The sequence below is a fragment of the Protopterus annectens genome, chromosome 9.part0 (genome assembly GCF_019279795.1).
Source record: "Protopterus annectens isolate FY-2018-M chromosome 9.part0, PAN1.0, whole genome shotgun sequence".
NCBI lineage: Eukaryota > Metazoa > Chordata > Ceratodontiformes > Protopteridae > Protopterus > Protopterus annectens.
This window is the reverse complement of record NC_056743.1, coordinates 1,684,803,370-1,684,815,721: the sequence shown is the minus strand read 5'-3', so window position 1 is coordinate 1,684,815,721 and position 12,352 is coordinate 1,684,803,370.

The following is a 12,352-nucleotide window of genomic DNA, read 5'->3' as shown; positions in this document are numbered from 1 at the left end:
CTAGGTTAGCGGAATTATGCAGAATGCCACAATGATTATCAGGGTTTATCATATAGTAATTTATATGTTCCAAGTACATGACAGTGTATATAGTGCAGAGTAGTGTGAAAACCCATTCAAGCCATTCTGTACAAAAGTTTGATAAATGGTCAGTAAGGGTACATGGACTGCCATTTAAAATGGTCAGGGGAAATGTTTGTATTAGATAAAGACACATGGATGAATTATAGAAATGAACACAGGGAAAGAGGACAGGTGAAACACTGCAGATAAGGGGATGTAAATGAAAGACAGTTGTAGGCAGAACACTAATCACATATCAGCAAGGTACAGTATGGACTTCACAGTAAAAATGTACATCATATGACTGTCAGACAAAGTGACATAACAATGGAGAAGATATGTCTTTGTGAGATAAGCATCCTGACATGAACAACAGAGAGGACACCTATCAAAGATGTAATATACAATTAGGGTTGGGTGCATATTGTGAAGCTGTGTGAACGGATATGCCTGAATATGAGTGTAATGTCAGCAGAGGTAACCAAAAAGTGGGACACAGTTACAAGCATATGGACAACAGTAAAAGAATCATTTACAATCATGGACAATATCAGAATAATACCATCAACAATACCATGTTTCTGATACAACATATGTGATTCTGAGTGATCATGCATGGTTCTGCAAGAATATATTTGTACAACTACTATGACATGTCAGCAATCTATGTGAGTAATCAAGCACACTGTCCAGTAACTATTTTTGCTTCCTCTTGTGTGTTGTCATGGCTGCAGCAGCAGTCTTTGGTATGTGTTAATACTGTCTGTATTATACTAATATCACAGCTGGAGTCATGATAGCTCAAAATCTGTAGTCTCCAGACAGCTCTTTGGACACAGGATGTGCATGTCAATCTTGACATCTGTGACTTAAATGATGGACAGGAAAGGGCCTAGCAGACAGCTCTGATGTACGAACTTGATCACTGGACCAGAGATACACATCACGTCATGCATTTTAATATATTTGAATGCCACGTACATGATCCAGTGGTCTATCCACTTGATCATATAGGTATTTATGGCCATATCTGATAGTGTTGAGTGGATACCTAAGTGTGGATTGGTGTGAAATGCCTTGGCCTGGTCAAGTTCCACAGGATGATAGTGCTCTCATCATGCATGCCCTAAATGACCTCTGTCATGACCTCTAACACACATAAAAGACATGGATTTAGCATTAACAATTCACACATGTCTGTTGCACACAGCCAGGATATTACTAGTGTCCATATAGAAAAGGTCCATGATTTCTAACCAAGAAAATACAGGCCCTACAAACCGTGCCATGACGTATGTGGATAGACTGAAAGCCCTGTCACTGTAATCTGTATCATATAAGATAAGGTGACTTGTGCCTGGTCTACAGGCCAGTCTCTGATCCTGCCCTGATGGGAGTACTGCACATCTGTAAATCAACTATAGCTGATGACATCAGCAGTGTCTGTTGAGGTGAAAATGCTAATAGCAGTGTTCCACATGCTGGTGTAAAATGCTCTCTCTAATGTCAAGCAAGTTCACATACATACACCCCAGCTTACTGCAGTGAAAATAGAACCTCTACCTATCTAAGTACACCAACTAGAGAACTCTGTATTTAAGGCAAGTTCCACAGTTGAAGTCTGACTTGGAGAGTGTCAGACAACACTTTATAGCTGATGACATTGGCAGTGTCTGGAAAGGAGAAAATGCTAATAACAGTGTCTCACATGCTGGTGTACAATGCTCTCTTTAATGTCAAGCAAGTGCACACACACACACACACACACACACACACACACACACACACACACACACACACACACACACACACACACACACACACACACACACACACACACACACACACACACACACACACACACACACACACACACACACACACACACACACACACACATATACCAGTTGACTGCAGTGACGGCACAAGTTTAACATTTGTAGTGGATGACATCAGCAGTGGATGAAGGGGTGAAGATGTTGGAAGGCCAAAAAATCGGCAATCTATGGGACTGGAGTGGTAACTGCAGGATACACACTTATGCTCTTCTGACTAGATACACACACACACACACACACACACACACACACACACACACACACACACACACACACACCTCCCACTTGACTGCAATGAGAACAGAACCCCTACCTAAGTAGCCATACTGAAGAGCTCAGTACTTTATGCAAGCAACATGACACAAGTCTGACTTTTACAAGGCTGCAGGACAACTTATAGTGGATGACATCAGCAGCAGATGCAGAAGTGAAGATATTGGAGACCAACATGAAATGGATTTGTAGGCATGTTCAACTGTCAAGATATTTCATGTTCTGCATGTTACCAGACTGATGAGTATGCAATGTGTAATATGTAGTGGTTGTGTTCCAATGAGCAGGTATACTTTAAGGTATACTTTAAGAGACAGCTTTACAAACTATGTGTCCACACGAGTATTTGAAAATCTGAATGTGTATTGTCATTATAAAGATGTGCATGGTATATCACACACTCCTTATTAATTTATGTAGTATAGTTGATATATTTATAAGCAAGTATTGAGAGACTAGGTTTGCAGTGCATGGGGGAGGTAACACATGGCTGAATTGTAAATATGTGACATTTTCTTAGATGGTGCCTTACTTTTTTTATGTTTCCACATGTTGTTTCATGGCATGAAGACAAAATGGAGACTAAACAGAACTAATACATACTATTATTACTTTGCATAGCACAACAGAGAGCAACAGATTTGCCTGATAGCTGGCAAAATGTTTGCACCTGTGGGATACAAATTTCTACGTCTTTCCTTGTTTGAAGTAGATATGCACTGCATAAACATGAGACTCATTGTTAAAATTATGACATGTAGTACTGAGTGTATGAAACACACCAGCTGCTTATCTGACTCTGGCAGCAGGTATAAATGTATTGGCACATTCCTTTTTCAGCCCAGATGATAGAGGGTTCAAATCCAGGTCTATGTAATACTTTTAAATAAGTATTGACAAAGCAGTAAAACTTTGTTTCATTCTACCTTCACCATTTGTCAGTGTACGTTGACATAGTGCAGCATGTTTAATCGGCATTGAGTAGAGGTAACCATACCACAGAAGAGCCACCCAGCATCATTTGGAATTGATGAGTGGTACTAAACTCCATCCAAACATAGAAGCCAAAAAGTGAAAGGCTCATTTGGCTTCTTTGGTACTTCTGTGCATTGTGTGTGATTCTATTTTTTGACCAGATTATAGGTGTAAAAATGAGGTAGATAGGAAAATGGTGAAATGGGAGGCAAGCAGTAGGAAGAAAAAAGGGAAAGCAATATAAGAATGTGCAAGAGGGAGGTAGGAAAGAACCATAGTTATCCATTTCTTCAATAGTGTAAAATGAAAATATGTACAGGATATTAGCTAAATTTGGACTGTCACTGCCACAAAAAGGGGCGACAACAATGCAGTCATGTTGTATAGCCAACTGAAGCAAATTAAATCTGTCAAGAAGACAAGTGCGCGGAATGGAGACCTATGCATGGGATGATATTTTTTTTGTGGGACAGGTGCCCATTTTTGTATGTTACATCAGTAAGAGAGGAATGCTGGGTAAGGGACATTGGCATTTCTGGGTCGGATAAGTTGGTTAGGTAAGGAAACAAATGCGAACAAACAGGACAAACAATACAAGAGACAGGGATGGTGAGGGGCACAAAAGTTTGGGGACACCATGATTGGGGTGAGGGAAGGGGATAATGCAAGCTCATGCAAATCAAACATGGGGACAGTGAGAATCTAGTCCTCACCTACAGGACTGTCAATACTGTCCCCTTACTCCACTGGCTGCTGGAGTGCTTGCCATCTTCTCCTCCTACAGACCATGAGAAAGAGCAGCCTTTCCATCCGGCATAGGCATACACCAAGCCCAGCATCTCCTGGCAGGTGATGAAATTCCCACCTCTTCCAGTACTTCCAGAGGTTACCACACCACCAGCTGCCAGAGTAGTGCTACCTTAGGGCACAGGTAGTGCAGGGGCAGCAGAGGCAGTACTGCCAGGTTAGGTCCCAGATGTGCTGGGAGTTAGTGCTGGAGCCAGTAGAGTGGGGAAAGGCTGATCCACTGGTGTTGGCCTACTTTGTTCTGCTGTGAAGCATTTAGTGATTTGGCATAGATAGATGGCATGGAGACATTTTGATGACATACAATACAAAACAAAAAAGGGATAAGGGCTGGGCAGAGAAAAAAAGGAGATAAAATTAATACCATCATATTTATTTGAATCATTATATTTATCTGAAGCATTGTATTTAAGTATATGTCGTAACAACTACACATTATAATTACAAATTGCTCAATGTACTCCTTGAAATGTGCATATATGATTGGTGCAATTATACAGATTACAGTTAACAACAGGGCTTTATGTCACTTGTATAGAATTTAATGTATGTATTATTATTAAATAAATGCAGTATCATATAGTTGTTACCTGCTGTATTTGAACCCACAACCTCTGACTATAGTCTTACACTTGACTCCTAAAGTTGGTTTGTGCTACAGACTTATCCATGCATGTTTGATTTTATAATTAGGCTATGCATGCTCACTTTGCTACTACTGTATAGAAAACAAAAAAACTCAATCTTTAACTTCTACTAATACAATAATACTTCTCTACTGCTACATACATACCACTTGCTTCCCTCAGTCTCTCCAGATGATCAGCATGACCCTGCCAATTCAACTCAATTTCAGAATTAGCTGTGAAAAGAAAAGAACAGAAGAACATTATGCATGCCAGTTTTGCCTCTATTTAGGTTTCTATGTAGTATAAATTCTCTTTATTATCATACTTACACAGCTGTATGATGTTTCTGGTTTGAAACTTATCAAACGACTGGTTCAGCATATCCCTCTTGCACCTTTTTAGGTCATTGAAATGGTGGCTACACTGTTCTCTAGTAAGTGGGATGCCAGTCACACTGAATGCAGCCTTGGCCATTCTGTTCCAAGCCTCAGACTTGTACTGGGAGCAAGAAGTTGCCCTGCAAATGCCTTTGGCTGTAGCATTTTACCAAAGGTCCAGTAAATATCATGGACTCCTAAACACCCCACCTCTGCACATTACATTAGGTACCTTTCCCCTCCAATGCCAGACGTGTCTAATCCCAAAAGTAGAGCAATGGCAAATGATGGTTTCCTGACAATTCCTGTTATTGCATTTACTGGTAGTGAGCAAACCCAAGAAATTATGTTAACTATGTGGAGAACTACATTGCCAAGTAGGGAGGAAACCAATTTTTGAAAGTGGAAGGTTTAATGTGACACTTGACATTAGTTTGAGGAGTGCATGCTCCTGTAACTCTTAGTTGGTGTAAATCTACAAGCATGCACTTGGGGCATAGATTTCACAACCTGACACATTTTGGTTTTAACTTTATATACAGATAAAAATGATTTTTACAGTGTGGGATTCAAACCTATTCATAAGGGGCAAAACATTTTCTATCACAACAGCAATTTTCCATCTTTGCCATAGAAAAGTACTTTTCAGACACAGTCATGAATCATTCATAATTACAGGTGACAATTTGAGGTGTTAACCATGTATGCGTGTGACCTGCCAAACTCCTTATATTTAGATTAATTTGTGTATGTGTCTTAAGTGTGAAAGCCATCCAAGTCCAGAAAGTAGAATTATACTTAATAGAAATATAGTAACCAGTATACCCTCAGTCGTACATCTGAAAATACAATAAAGGTGTCTTATCCCTCATACATATAATTCATATCAGCTCCACTATCTAAAGTGTTATAATTGAGTATGAATATAATGTGAAATGGAACAACAGTAAAAATGTCTGGAATGTCCAGTATTAGAACACAGGACCATCTGTATAGCAGCCCTACACTTACACCTGCTGCCACAAGAATGTTGAAATAACACTTGTTTATGTTTGTGTTCATTACCATAAACTGTACTGTCACAACAGTAAAAATATGTTGCAATTCCTGTATTAGACCACATGACCATTTGTATTACAGCCCTATACTTACACCTGTTGCCATACTAATAGTTACATGACAGTTGATTAATTCCCTATTCATTCTTAATAGCTGTGTGTTAACTGGCATGCAACACCACTGTGTGTGTTTGCGCAGTGCCCAAAATAATTAATAGAATGTATCTGCTTTAAATTGTTTACTGTCTGCATCCTGGCTGCAGGTGTTTGATGGCAGCAAGTGTTGGAGAATCTTGCTAGCTGCCCCACAACTTGCTTAGAGGAGTTGAGAGATGGAAAGCAAAAACTGCAACAATGTGTTCTTTTTGGGTCTATATTACATACAGAATGTCGACTAACAATTAATCAACACATATGTGCCGAAGCTGCAAGTCATCGAACAGCCAAATCATCGATTTCTTTCCAAGGGAAAGAAATTGATAGGCCAACCATGCACACCACTTTCAAACACTATAAAATGGGGAGGCTATGCCTCCCACATCCCCACTGTAACTAAATATACTAACTCCGAGATCACACTACAGACGGGAAAAGGGCAGATTTAAAAGAACAGCCAACCAATTTCTTTCCCTTGGAAATAAATCGATGATTTGGCTGTTCACTGAAATGCAGTGTCGACAGATATGTGTCGATTAAAGGCTAGTCGACATTCTGCTTGTTTGACTATGTAATATAGACCCGTTCTTTTTGACCTTTACACTGTCTACACAATGTCTGCAGGTATTCTGTCTGCTTCCTGTGTAGGCCACTAATCCAGGTTTACACACTGCTAAGCATCACACAAAATAAGCACAGCTAAATCTGACATTCACTGTGTTTCTCCATTTCCCTTGTTTGTGCTAAGCCACACACCATGCAAACACTGACATTGTTAGAAAAAAAAACAAAAGTGAAAATTAGTTGAAATGTAGAAATGAACTCATTGATGTAAACACTACTGAATATCTTTTGGTACTCATGAAAAACTTTTACACAGGTCTGGATTTGAACTATAACTCCAATGAAGTTTCAAACCACAGTAAAGGTGTCTTATATCTCTTTGCCACACAAACAGCTTTGCAGCAAAGAAGTGAAATCATTGTGCTTACAACCAGTTGCAACCTTATTGACATTACTAACAAAACATATGACATTTGTTTGTACATGTATTAATTTCAGTTGTAGTGCACTGAGTAATTACACAACCATTTTTGACTATTGCTTGCAAAAATGCATCTCTGTCTTATCTCTGTTTGCTGCTCCTTCTTTCCTAATCTGAACAGTAATCTGAGACATGCAGTCATAAGGTATTTTTTATCATTATCCCTAAAATGTTTGAGGATATTACTGAACAGAAACTGTGAAATGTGTGCTGCTTACTTACATTTAAAACCTTGATACAATTATTTCTATACTTTGCAAGTCTAACCTGGCTGACACGCTCACTGGAGGTAGGGCAGTCTGAATTGCTGTTGTGTTTTCCATCTTCCTACCAGTAATCATTCATAGTTGCAATCCATTATCAATAAACACTGAGGGAGTGCCTGCACTATGTTTTCTTTTGTCACATGGAGCCAAGTAATTAGAATTCAGCAGTTCTGATGACTTTGCACCTCATTTGCATCTTCATCGTAATCACAGCCCTGAATCTACACCATAAAAAGGGAACCTTATAGCTAGGGAGCCTGAAGGTAAGGAGACTTCTTTATGTGAGTAACCCAGAAAAGGATATTACTTTGGGATATATCTGCACAGAAGACTGCTGACCTTGATAAGATATACTTGCATTTTTTATCTATATACTCCATATGCTGAAATGTCATTAAGAGAAATCTGTTAATATATATATATATATATATATATATATATATATATATATATATATATATATATATATATATATATATATATGGGTCTATGTTAAATGTTTGAACATCCAAAATGTTGAATATTACATGGTCGAGACCAAATGTTAGACATTTGGATGTTTGAACATAAAAAAAAGAAAACACAGAAAAAAGCACCCCCTACGTAAATATACCAACTCCGAGACTGCACTTCAGTGCAGAAAAGGGAAATTCTCCCTATCTGCACCATATGGTGCTGTTGAAAGTCTATCTTTGAGCACTCAAAATTTAGAGTGTTTGGTCTCGACCATGTAACGTTCGAAATTTTGAGCGTTCGAAGATTTGACAGGTACCCTATAAATATATATATATAGGTTTACTATTAAAACACTGAACATCAGAATCTAAACCGTTTATGTTTGATGTTTGGAATACTGAGTAGGTTGGAATATCAGACACTCAGGTGAAGTCATATTTGACTTTTTAAGTCTGATATCCCCTTTGCAGCAGTACGGATGGACCAGATCCATACTGCACAGCAATTACGGTCATGTTTTTGCAGGGGAGCCCCAACACCTTCTGCCACTTATATATTCCGACTCCAAGATCGCACTACAGTGCGGAAAAGGGTAAATCTTCCAATCTGCACTGTCCCGCAATCTCAATACAAAACATCACCCTTGTACGCATCACCTTCCATACTACATATAACATCGATGGTGTAAAGGTTGACTGCATAGTAGCGAATGCTGCACTAGAGTTGGTCTTCCAGAGGCGACATTTCAATCTTCTTCTAAAGGTGTCACTTGTCATTTACACACAAGGCATGATCAACATATTAACAGTAAACCATATATATAAATATATATATATATATATATATATATATATATATATATATATATGCATTAGAAAATGTTACTTTTATCCATATGCATTTCTTAGAAGTGTACTGATGGCATGGGCATGTTTGTCAGGGAATTTCAGTTTCTCAGATGTGCAGCCTTATTAACTGTCATCACAAGTGCTGATGTTAAAACTGTTTTTCTCTGTATACTCTTCTATTGTTATTTCCATGAAATGTAAATGTTCTAGATTGTCAAAGACACAGGGATGTTAGCCTTCTAGGATGGACCATACATACCTCTAGTGCAGGGACGTCGGGAGGCATACGCACTGTACTGATTTCAGTACAACGTATTTAGAAGGGGGGGTAGCATTTTAAAGTTTTCGCGCTTTAGCATTTTAAAGTTTTCACGCTTTACTAGTGCACGACGATGACGTCAGCTCATCAGGGCAGCCAGTCGGAATGGAGCTCACCACGCGTCAGTTCAAATGCGGTTTAGGATGCAAGCGTTATGTTGGTCGAAGCAGGAGGATTTGTTGGTCTCACTGCAAGGAAAGCGGGACTCACGTGATTTCAAGGACTTAAAGCAGGAGGATTTGTTGGTCTCACTGCAAGGAAAGCGGGAGGATTTGTTGGTCTCACGTCAAGGACTTTATGTAGAACCAAGGGGCTGGTGTGTGTGTGTGTGTGTGTGTGTGTGTGTGTGTGTGTGTATGTGTGTATGCCCCAGGTGGGGTGGGATGGGTGGTGTGGTAGGGAATACCTCAGGCTTGAACCCTGTACCTTGTATGCAGGTGTTAAAGACCTGAATTCCCTACCCACCACCATTTGTAAAAAAATTGCAGATTTTTGCCTCATATTTGATCTGATCAATATCTGTATCATATCTGTGTTTTTTAAATATTGCAATGCTTGAAATTTGATGGTGCAGTGGCAGCAACGTAGCATTGATGTTTCACAGCTATAGGTTCTTGGGTTTGGTTCTTGGCTGGGGTGCCTTCTTTGTGGGGGGGGGTCTGTATCTTCTCCCTGTGTTTGTGTGGGTTTGCTTTTGTGTCCTCCCATGTTACAAAGACATGTCTGCATTATTTTTCCTGGGCCTCTGCTGAGAATTGTTTTTTTTTTTTTTGTTCCAAGTCAGACTGTCCTGATTGACAAATTGACAGGCATTTAAATTTCAGACTTCAGGTTTCTGAATGTTTACTTCCTTACATATTTGATGGTGCAGTGGCAGTATTGTTGCCTCACAGCTATAGGTTTTCTAGTTTGATTCTTGGCTGGGGTGCCTTCTGTGTGGAGTCTGCATCTTATCCCTGTGTTGGTGACATAGTAAAACAACTTTTTATTCTAGCAATAAATATATACTAACACAACCTTTTTTATAGCAATTTTTGTAAGTTTATGACTATTTGAAATTTGTCCTTATTTTCGGGACTGTAATACCCTGTTATTGGCTTTGACCAGGTTTTTGTGCTAAGGTTGACAGCTATGGCAAGAACTGAATTCACTGAATATGTTTGAGGGCTGTATTCCCTCATTACTGGGTTTGTCCAGGTGTTTTGTGCTTAGAGGTTGACAGCTATGGTGAGAACTGAATTCATTAAATGATAGCCATTTAAGTTTCAGTCTTCCTCTCTTTCACAAAGCAGGTGATTTGGCATAGTGGTATGTTGTTCTGACTATTTTGCACAGCGACCTTGGCAGTAAAATGTATGATGGTAACACAGCATTTTATTCTAGCAGCTTTCCAAGATTATACAAGCAATGTTTAATGTGTTCCTGTTTTTTGCCCTTTTAACCCAGCCCAATAAATTTGGCTTTTTCCAGACTTCTTGTGCTGCGAAGTTGAGATGTAGTTGAGTATTGCGTAGATTTTACAAGGAGCTGAGAGCTGCAGGGGAAGAGAAGTTTAGTGCTGATTATGCTAAGTCGGCTCATATGGCTAGTAGCACAAAATGTTGTGTACTTGCTTTTAATGCAGAAGGTTGTTGGTTCTACTCCCATAAGGGGTGAATGCTGCTGTACTGAAAGTTAAGACACTAACTATGAGCCTGTTATCAGTTTGCCATCCATTTCCTATTGCAATATTACTAGCTTATTATTAATGTAATTTAGGCAATTTATTCCTCGGGGGCATCAGACACTTTATTTTTCAGTGAAGTCATGAAATATAAAGGTGATTGCTAGCAGCAACCTCTTCATTAGTTAGATTTATTTAACGTGGAATTATTTAGATGACTTTTTTTACTACTTCAGAGATTGTGCATATTATTTACTGATAATGGTGGACTGTAAATGTTTGACTAGACTTTTATGATGGAAATGTTCTGAATTGGGCAGTTTTGTTTCATTGTTTACTGGAAAAATGTTCAAAGCAATAGGAAGGTGTATCAAAGAGCACATGTATGTTTCATATGCAAGGGGCCTATGATTTAAAAGCAGCCCAGAATTAATTCTTATCTGGCACGGGTAAAATGTATTTTTCTTTGAATGTGGGTTTTAATGTTGTTTCAGTGAATGTGAGTTTCAAGGGCAGAGAAGTTGTAATGCCAAGTTTGTTTAGCAGATGTCTTAGTGTTTGTGCTGTAAAATGCAAAATAAAACTTTCAAATGAAGTTCAAATCATCATAGAAGTAAATCAGTATGTACATTAGTGTTTATGGTAAATGGAGTGAAATAGCAAAGTAATGGATCATTGGAATGGCTGCAGGGGGAGGCTCCATTCGACCATGGTTTTGTGAGGGGGAAGTGCGGCAAACTTAGACAGCCCCAGCTGAACTATACCTCCCAACTGTCCAGATTTTCAAAGAATGAATAGATTTTTTGCTTCTTATTTTTGGTTTGTTCCTCAATTTGTGGTTTTCTGGCAAATGATTTAGGAATTAAGTCACTAAATAATGACACACTAGTTTCAGACTTTATAACCTTCAGAAAAATGCATGCTAAAATAAGACCTGTTCTATCAACTGTCCCAGTTTATACAAGAGCATTTTTAGCACTGTTTATATGTTCCCTCAATATATTTAGCCTTGTCCAGATTTATTGCATTAACAGGTTGAGAGGTACATGCAAATAAATTGTTTTATAGAATTAGGCATAGCCAAACCTCAACTGTCCCTGATTTTTGCTCAAAATGTTGCTCTTCCCTTAATGATCCCTCCACAAAATAGCAATTTTGGAAGAAAACATAGAGGGTTTACTTTACTTTCATAAATAACTGTAATGATCAGAGTTATACATTACTTTTATTTCAGAAATGCATGTAGATTCTCTAATTTTGTCAGGTGCTCTAAGTTAACTGTGCTCATATTAAAATGGTGTCCCTCCTTTGACAGGTTCCCAGCTGTATTGTCTGGCAATTTTATATTTTTGCATCACATTTTTGGTCCGTTTTTCATAAAATTGCAGTTTTCTGGCAAATTAGTGGCAAATTGGGCCTTTGCCTCAGATTTATTTATGAGTTTGTTGCTGTAAGAGGTTGAGAGGTTTTGTGTGTGTGTGTGTGTGTGTGTGTGTGTGTGTGTGTGTGTGTGTGTGTGTGTGTGGTAGGTAGCATACCTCTCAACTGTCCACATTTTGCAGAATGTCCAGATTTTTGC